Below are 10,612 nucleotides of genomic sequence, written 5' to 3'. Positions count from 1 at the left end.
CCACAGACATGTTCACATTTGCATGCTCATCCCTGCCCCTTGCAACTGTATTTCTGTGAAAACAAGTTGCTTATTAAATACTGTTTCTCTGACGATCTCCAGCTTTTCACGTTTAAATGGTTTAAAACCATTTTAAAAGTACCTGCCGTGTCTTACAGACTTTTGACGATTTTCACCCCTATGAAGTTTTACTGAACTAATCTTAGCTTTAGATTTATTCAGTTTTGGCATATTATCAGGGAAAATTTTTAACTGATGCTGTAGTTGGTCACCTTGTTATAGATGGAAGATGTATGGAAGGGAATAGAGCTAAATTCTGCTTCTTCAAGTTGCTTATTTTAGAGTTTGTTTGTTCGGTTTTTTTTTTTTTTTTTTTTTTTTTTTTTTTTAATCAAACAGGCTTGAGTTTGAGTCACAATTTGAACCTTGAGCAAGTTCATTAACCACAGTCCCAGTTTCCTCGTCTTTAAGATGGGGCAAGTGGGGGAGGGTGCTGTTTAGCTATGGTGTGCAAGACACCAGATGTATAATACAGTGCAAAAACAGACAGTTTCTGACTCAGTTTATAATCTGTTATGGATTGAATAGTTTCCACCCCCAAATTCATTTGTTGAAGCCCTAAATCTCCAATGTGACTATATTTGGACACAGGGCCTTTATTAGTTTCCACAGTTGGGACAAATTCTCCTATCCTTCCTTCTTACCCCAAATAAAATGACTAAATTCCTTCTAAAAGGACATGTTTGCCAGAAAGGAACTGTCATGTTCTCATTTGATATACTGAAATGTGGCTTGTAGTCAACTATTTCCTTGGGTTTGCATAAACAATTCTACCCTTTCTGACTTTGAAGTACTTGGAAACTGGTTGAAAGGGCCCCACGGAAGAGCGCTTGGAGTTAGGACGCAATCTAGACCATTCTTAGGTATTACAGTGATCTTAAATAGGTGGCAGGGAGTAATGATGATAGCTCCCATGCATTCAGTTCGCTAAGTATTTCACACACATGACACAAGGTCATCCAAACTCTAGGCCACCACTCCATTTTACAAATGAGAAAATTTGCTTGAGAAAGATTAACTTGTTGAGGGTCACAGGAGTATGTGGAAGAAGTGGAAATTTACACCTACATCTACATAACTTTAGAACATTCCATAATTTTACTATGGACATATCTATAAAGATTATAGAGAATGGATATGCATGTTTTTAAACTTCAATAAATGTTATTGGTATTTTATATGTATTTACATTTATATACTATATACTATCCTGTCACTTTTTAATCAACGGTTTTGAAATTTAATGTTACCACATATCACATCTATTTCACTCATTTTGACAATTACCAAGTATTTGATTTCATAAACCTGGGATATGCAACCATTTAACTAGTCTTCCAATGATAGACATCAGTATGTTTCCATTTTTATTAAAAATCCTTCAAAAATCACTTCCTATGTTTTCATGTGCACACATAAGATTATCTCTACAGTATACACTTGGACATGGACTTATCTCCAGATATATGCGTATCTAGAGGTAGTTTATGGAATAAGCTCATCTTCACCTTTATTAGCTATTGTTCGACAACTGTCAGAAACGTTTGCACAAATCTATACTCTCAACAGGATATAAATCTCTTTTCTTATAGCTTTACCAACAATCAGAAAAAGATGTGAATTTTGGCCAAACTCTGATGGGTTTGAAATGCTAATATTGTTTCACTTGCCCCTTTTTGATTAGTAGGGAAAGAAAACATGTTTTCATAGAATTCTGTTTGGAGAATTATTCACAACCTGTTCAAATACATTTTTCTACTAGGTTGACAGCCATTTTCCTATAGATTTGTAGTTATTATGTACACCATAAGTTAGACATAAGACACTTATGATGTACATGATATTGCTCATCTTTTAACTTTGCAATTGTCTCTTCATACCTAAGCTTTAAATCCTCAGTGTAGTTCAATTTATCAGCTTTTTTTTCCCTTTATGGCTAGTGCTTTGTGCGTTATTAATAATTTTTTTCCATGTCTTAATATACTAAAGATAGCTTCCCAAGTTTTTTCTTCTAGAACTTCAAGGTTTTTTAATTTTATATTTTTAATCCATTGTATGTGAGGTACAGAACAGTTTTGCTTTTGCTATTTGGATAATCATTTGCCCCAGCATCATTAATTGATTTGCAACATTAGCTGGGTTATATTCCAAGATTCAATTTGTATAAAGGTCTGATTCTGGGCTGCTATTCACTACTGATTCAATGTATACTTTATACAAGGTTTGAATACCATAAAAATTCTTGATACCTAGTAGGCAAATACCACTCTTTATTCTCTTCAACTTTTTCTTGGGTATTCTTTGCCATTCATTCTCTCAAACGAATTTTAAAACTATTTGTCAATTTTCATGAAACACTGGAAATACTGTTGAGACTTTTATTAGATTTGTTTCACATTTGTAGATAAATTTAATGGAAATAGATTTCTTCATAATGGTGAAGTTTCTTATTCATGAAAATATATCACCATTCTAAGTTATTTTTAATCCTCAATATAATTTTCCACAAAATTATATAGCTCAGTAGTTATTTCCAGAGGTAGTATAGTTTGTCTTCATGAATGGTATCTGTTTTTACTATTCTTCTAATTGCTTATATAGCAATTGATCCCATGCTGATCCTATGTAAAGCAACCTTGAAGTCTCTTCTTCATTTTGAAAGTACATCGGAGTACCTTTGCAATTCTCTGTGTAGATAATCATAACATCTGGAAAGCATGGAACATTTTTCTCCCTTTCTCTGCCAGAGACTTCTTGCCATCTAATCCAAATGACAGTTTTCAGCTGGGCACCATTGCCACTCCGAAAGACCACAATTCCCCGGCAATTTTGCAACTGCATGTGCAGATGTGACTTTGTTCTTGTCAATGAGATTTAAGCAAAGCCTTGTGTGGGACTTCAGGGGAAGCTCCTTAAATGGGAAGAGGTGAGCACCTTGTTCTACCTTTTCCATCTTGCTGCCTGGAATAAAAATGCCTCGGCTGGGAATTAAGCAAATACACCCTGGATTACAAAGCAATATGCAAAACTGGTGAAGTAAAAGATGGAGTCTGGGTCTCTGATCACTGTAAAGCTGCTACCCTCATCCTGATTGACTGCCTCTGACTTTCTCTTATTTTTAAGAGAGAGAAACTATCTTTATAAAGGTATTAAGGTTTTTCTGTATATGCAGCTAAAGCTAATCCTAACGGATAAACTTTAAATTTCTTGTATTTGTTTTCCTTGGGCTATTATGTTATCTCTGACCTCCAGGACAATGTTAAATAGTGCTCACAGCAGCCCTCTTGTTCTTGTAATAGAAATCAATCAAAAACTTCTCCATTAAGTGTGATATTTCTACAGAGTTTTTGTAGCTATTCTTTCTTATTAAGGGAGAAGAAAGTCATCATTAGACTTCATCCTAGTTAAATCAGAGAATTAGCCATGAACTGCTAAAGTAAAGAGCTGTATAAATTAAAACTAACCATACCTAAGCTTTTAAAGGCTACTTGTCTTTTAAAAAATTGTAATACATAACAGGGACATTTATAATACAAATGAAATCTGTAAGTACATATAACTAAATCTTGTTATATTAATGAAATAATCACAATTAAAACTTATGTCAGAGAATTCACAGAATTACTTAGCAATTGACTTTTAATCTTTACCTGGCATTAGTACAATAGGAAACGATAATTTTTCCTCTTATGAACAAGCTTTTTTCAATTCAGCATTTAATTTTTAATTATAGATTTCTGTATTTTGCTTCAAAAAAGCAGGGTAGATAATTTAACATAAACATATCACAAAAATAAATTCCAAGTCGCACGGTAAATATAAAGAAGCCACTGCCTTTAAAAGAAAAGAATCGTTCATTAAAGACTATTAAGAAATGAAGAATAAAAGGGATTAGAATTCTCAAATCCTCAAAAGATGAGTCAGTAGGAAAATATGTTACTTTTCCAAAACATTGTTTTGTTTTATTCATTGCCAAGTTAACATCTATCTTTGATTCCTTTTCAGAAGTCAAGTATCTTTAAGTATTATATACACATTCTAACATTTACTTTTCATGTTGTGTGCAAATACTTTGCAATCCCCATCCCACAAAATCAGCAAAAGTGCCTGAACACACAGGTCTTTTCTGTGGTATTTTAAACACACATCGGAATTTGTTGGCCATTTGAGCCAGAATTCCAACCGCCACATTTATCTGATGACATAGACAGGATTTGTATTAGCTTCCCAATTTCGATTTTGAAATTTCTATGATCTCTGCCCTGAAGTGGACCACAAACCTCAGTTTTATTACACAAAGGTTTTGGGATGATTTCATCACAATATTCAGATTTATAGAAATACCACAAGGACACAAATTTACTCTTGCCTTTGAATATAATATTGCAATGCATACTGTTTCAAGACAGTCTGATCTTTCCATGTTGGGTTCATGTTTTTCATCCTTTGATTCAATTACTTAGAATATAGCCTCAAGGAAGCAGATGGTAAGTGGGTGAATAAAGACCTGAATTGCCATTCCATAATTATTTAGCTTTCTACGTCCCAGAGATTAGTTGGTAAAGTGGGCTTATTTTTCCCCCCAGTGACAGCATATCTGAATCCTCTCCAAAAGGTGCTGATACTAATGATTATCTGCACTGCACAACTGTATTTAAACAAAACATGTATTTCAGTAATGACTGTCAGGTTTTTGTTGTTATTTCTTAGTGGAAATAAATAAGACATCATTCTGCTTCTACCATTGGAAAAGAATTGGAGGTCATAGGCAAAGTCAGACATAAGTTTTAAATTTTATTCCAAGAATTACATTAAGTCAATCATATGCCCAGATGACTTGTGATCTGTTTACATCAAAGGTAGATTAGATAGATTTACTTCAAGTGAGGCTAAATTAGGGAAGCAGAAAAAGACTAGATTCATGCTTTGACATATGTAAAATTAAATCATATGCAATTGCTAATACTTGACTTCAAAATGGCCATTTCATGTTGTTCGGCATTAATAGCTAATACTTACTAAGCACTAAGAATTTTATGTGTATTCAATCACTTAATTCTCACAGTCAAGCAGTACGGTAGGTATTATAGTAATGTCCATGTTACAGATGACAAAAACAATCCACAGAGGGATTCAGGAATATTTATTCCTTCAGTCACAGCTAGTAAGTCTTGAAGCTTAGAGGGTTTAGAACCCAGCAGTTTGGGTCCTGATGTCCAGGCTCCTAAACCCTGGGATACACTTACTTCTCTATACATTGTCCACAGAATAAGATTAAATTCACATTCCAACTCTGAAGGGCAAAACACCCCCAAATTACTAACTATTGGCCAAAACATAAAGCTGAATTCCAAACCCATATATATATGACCTAGACAGCTTCATCTTGATATCCTGCAGACTTCTACTCACCATCTCTAAAGGAAACCTTACCATCTTCCTCCACAATGCCCAGTGGCCAGTGTCAACATCGTGTATTTTCTTGGACTCCATTTCAAGTTAAGTCATTTACCAGGGTCGGTTATTGCTGCTACTTGACTCATTCTCACATCTAGCCTCTTCCCTTCACCATCACTATCAAAGTCTCTCATGTGGGCATTTAAAATGCATATAGTCCTACCTGTGGCAGTATTGGTCTCCTTCAAGTTCAATACTACATTAATTTTGAATGAATTTCTGAACATGCATATCTAATATTATTCTTCCCTCTCTTTCTGGAGCACACTTGTGTAAGACATTTATCATACTCTTTTGCAACTCTTCACCCCTACTAGTCTCAAGTTTCATGAGTATTAGCTTATCTCTTATTGTAACTACATCAAGATGCCATAGTGCTAGGCTATACGTGTGTGAAGTTTAAATTCAATAATAGTCCTTTATGTAACTGAGGTGTTTGTCATCTATATAAATGTATTCACCTCAATTTCTTAGATGATATGCTTGTCCATTTCTTTACTTTAAATCTATTCTAGGTCATTTCCAGGCTGAGCAGTAGAAACTAAACACTGAGCACCAAACAGCTGCACAGGACTTGTAATTGGCCCAAGACATCAGAGGTTGACCTTCTAGGATTTATAACTCATTTCCAAGTTACTATAAACTGGTATTTTAAGGCAAATGGCAGCATCTTTATATCACTCCCAGTTCTTGTGAACTACTTGAGGGACAAATTGATAGATTCAATAAAATTACTTCATGACACCCTTTCTCTACATATATGAGGTCATCTACATACTGAACATCTTGCTTATGTTCAGACACACACATCTGCAATTGTATTTGTCATCTACCCACTCCTCATTTGGGATAAATAACCCACTTGATTGGATATGCCAGTATGTTGTGATTTGTCATGTAAAACCTGCTTTTTAATTTAATGTAATTTTACTTGTTCAGTGTGTTGGTTTGTAACATTCTTTGTGGCAGAAAAGAAGGTATGTGCTTTCATTAAGCTATGAATATATCGCTGACACTTTCAGGGTCCTTTGGGTGTCTGCAATCTTGAGGTCCCATTGGTTAACTCTCAGTAGAATTGTAATTCTAAGAACATTGCAGGGGATTAGTGTTGGTGGCAGGGGCTTAATAAGCAGGAAAGGAGACTGACCTGGCTTCCCGGGAAAATGTAGAGAACCAGAGCTTTTACCAATGGGTAGCCCGGTTCTCCCAGACAAGGAGTATAAACAGGACCCTTCTTCCCCATAGTAATCTATAACTGTTCCACAGACATCACATTTGCATCCTCCTTGTCCTTACTGGTTGCCAATAATATATGCTGCTCATGACCATGCAAGAAAAGAGTCTGCTGTTCTTCTGACCACCCTGGCTTCATACAGTGACTCCTGAGGCCACTTTGGGCTATTCTGTTGGAACACACCATAGTCACTTCTCCTTTGATTCTGTTTGGCTGAGCATAAGGGAATGCTGCAAAGCTGACCCTTACCCTGCCATGTACTTGGTTGAGGAGACCAAGGCCCCAACCCATCCAAAGCTTCTATTACCTTCTACATTACCAGTTCTGCAACCTGTCCAAAAACAGGGACAAGGAACTGTATGCTTGCTGACCAACATCTAACTCCCATGCTTTTCCTCGCTCTTTATGTTTCATTTAGCAAACTGTAGGCTGACGGATAGTAAAACCAAACCTGGACTGGTCATATGTCCTTCTAGATTATCTTATGTCTGGTCCTTGGTTTTTTAGTCTCAAAAGTCGAGAATTTGCCTCACCTACTGTTTCTGCTATCCCTTCCCAGAGGAAAGTAAGTGCTGAATATCCTTACTGCTTATTACTGCCTCAAAGAGGGGCCATAGTTAAAACTACAGGGAAAATAATAGCAGTTACTATATCAAAATATTTTTACCCTACATGCACTTTCATTTTGATTGTTTTTAGTATAATTGTAATCTTAATCATTGCTCTAATGAAAACTCAATTCTAGTTAATTAAAGCTAAAACTTTTGGTATTAGTACAGCATTAAAATAAATTTTTAAACATTCAGCCTTCATCCCAGTCCTACTATTGGAATCGCACTGTACTAGAATAGGCTTCCTACGTGGGACTCAGTTGATTTTATATTTTTTCCTAATAAGTCACTTGTTATTAGCATACCAATGAATCAGGCTGTACAGATGCCAAATACTACATATGTATTAAATTGTACTTTCTTACTCATTTGTTTCAACAAGTTAAAACTAGCTTTTTTGAAATGTGTACCATTTAAATCTATGAGAGCTTATTTTATTATGCTGTAGAATAATATGTTAAATAAAGAGGGACCACAAATATTTTTTGTAGGTCATTATTCTGAATCTTTAGACTTTTCAAAAAATATATCTGAAAATTGTCAATTTTTTTAAAAAAATGAGCAAAAAGGCTTAAGAAATGCTAAATCCTTTCAGTTGGTTTCTGAAATCAGTTAACCAAGACATTTGGTGTAATTTTACTCTGGTCGGTTCTAGCCACAATTATCGAAAAACAAATTATTTGTAAATGCTGATAATAGTACTTCCTTCAGAGTATTGTGAGGATTAATGGAGATGGAACAGAGCCTGGTACATGATAAATTTTTGATAAATGCCTAACAGACATGTTTCTGGTGGCATCCCAGGAGGAAACTATATCAGAAAAAGATGAAACTGGGATGCTAGGGTGGCTCGGTTGTTAAGTGTCTGCCTTTGGCTCAGGTCATGATCCCGGGGTCCTGGGATTGAGCCCCGCATCGGGCTCCCTGCTCAACGGGAAGCCTGCTTCTCCCTTTTCCACTCGCCCTGCTTGTGTTCCCTCTCTTGCTGTGTCTCTGTCAAATAAATAAAGTCTTAAGGGGAAAAAGAAAAAGACGAAACTGTCCCCAGTCCTGTGCAGAAAGTGAGACCTCCCTGACGGGATGCCCTTGGATTGGAGGCTTCATGACAGTAGTCACAGGTGCATGTAGCTTTAATGGAAAGGGGGGGTAGTTCAGGGTGCTGAGAGTCTAACAGGATGAGGAAGTATGTTGTGACCATGCACAGGAGACCTTTGGGTTGCCAAAGAGTGGCCTAGACATGAAAAGCATGTGTTCCAGAAAGTGAGGATGCACAGGCAGGATAAGTTACTATAGAAAGAAAAATGATAAAAGTTAAGTAAATTTAGAGGAAGCTGTATGGAGGGCGGCAAGGCCCTAGTAATGACAGTAAGACACTAAACCAATGAGTTTCTAGATGAGCTCTTTCTTCGGCAGAACCAGAAGCAGATCAAAAGCAGGACCCAGACACCGTCAAGGAAACATTTGGCTGCTAGAATTTACTGAGAGTAAGTTGTCAAAATTAAATAGATAAAGCACTTTTAAAAAATGCATACCATATAATTATAAAGTATTCTTTTTCTTTTTCTTTTTTTTAAGATTCTTATTTATTCATTTGACACAGAGAGAGAGAGAGAGAGAGAGAAAGAGAGCGCCGCGTGTGCCCGCACACACAAGCTCGGGGAGCTGCAGGCAGAGGGAGAAGCAGGCTCTCCACTGAGCAAGAGCCCAATGCAGGGCTCAATCCCAGGACCCTGGGATCATGACCTGAGACAAAGGCAGATGCTTAACCGAGTGAGCGCCCCAGGTGCCCCTAAAGTATTATTTTTCTTAAGTAAATGTTTACCTAATTCAAGTTTCAGTTAAGAATTCTGAGAAATATTTAGTGAGGTTCTAGTAAGAACTATATCTTTAAAAAAGAAACATGTTTAAAAGGCAGAAGAAATTTTAAGCATTAAAATAGAAAAAATATTCTGAGAACCAGTTACATTTTTATAAACCATCTGGTAACAGGCAAAGTAGGGGAAAAGTATCTGATGAGGTTAATCTGTCATTTCTGAATTCAGCATAAATTTGAAAGGGAGGGATGTTCAAAATTGAAATAGGAACAGTAGTTACATAAAAATATGTAAATATTTGTATGCGAAATTTTGGACATTTAAAAGTTATTTGAGAACGATTTATCTTCATCAAGATTGTTAAACCTTCCAAGTCATTTGATAAATGATTAGATGTAATATGTTATTAAGTCATTATTTGCATCATTAGTCAGTGCATTTAAGACCACAATCATTTTGGGGGCTAACAGTGAGGGACTTTATAAACCAAAGTCCTTGGTCTATGTTTCCACGGAGCGTGTGGAGAACGGAGAATTGAAGACCCTCCCACCCACACACAGTGGTGAGCCCTCTTCCCTCATGCTCTGCCTCCTAGTTTTCACAAACCTCCCACCCCAACTTCTCTTTACGCTCTAGGATTCTAACCCATTTCTTCCCCTGACAGCATTACTGTACATTTATTCCCTTCCTTCCTAAAAGAGAACACTAAAGAGAAAAATGGCAAATGTTATAGAAAAGTCAGTCTGCTTTGTTTAAATATATCCTTGAAATTTAAAGGGAGAGCTTAATTTAGGTTCAGTTTAAATCCTTTGCTTTCTTGGCTTCTTACTAGCTTACACATGTAATCAGTTGTGATTATTTAACCTTTTATTTAATGTCTAGTTTTTCTAACGCAGTGAGCACTGTGAAGGCCATTTCTGTCTTATATTTAGATCCCTGGTAACCATCACAGAGCCTAGCACACAGGTCTTGTGAACTTCCCTGGACAGGAGGTCTTCTTAGAAATGCATTAATCTCTCATTCATCCATTCAAACTCCTATATAAAAGACACTGGTCCAGCAGTGGAGTTACAGATGGACACAGAGCAAAGTTCCTACCCTAATGGAGCTCACGTGCTAGAAGGGGATACAGATAAAGATTAAATACATAAATATAACTTCAGGTGCTGATAAATATTATGGAGAAAAAAGTAGAGTGTGGATTGAGAGAATGATGGTGGAATGATGGGAGCAGGGACCTGTTTTAGACAGCATTCACTGTGAAAGCAAACAAGAGAGTGGGGACAGTGAAGTCCCCAGGGAGTAGCACATGGCAGGCCTTAGAATTCTTGGTGAGGATTTTCTTTTGAGTTTGATGAGAAGCCACTGGAGGATTATGGTCAGAGAAATGAGGTCATATGGTTTACATTTTAAAAGAAGCACTTGGGCTATTATAT

Source organism: Ursus maritimus, unplaced genomic scaffold, assembly GCF_017311325.1.
Source record: "Ursus maritimus isolate PB19 unplaced genomic scaffold, ASM1731132v1 scaffold_20, whole genome shotgun sequence".
Lineage (NCBI taxonomy): Eukaryota > Metazoa > Chordata > Mammalia > Carnivora > Ursidae > Ursus > Ursus maritimus.
This window is presented reverse-complemented; position numbering follows the sequence as displayed.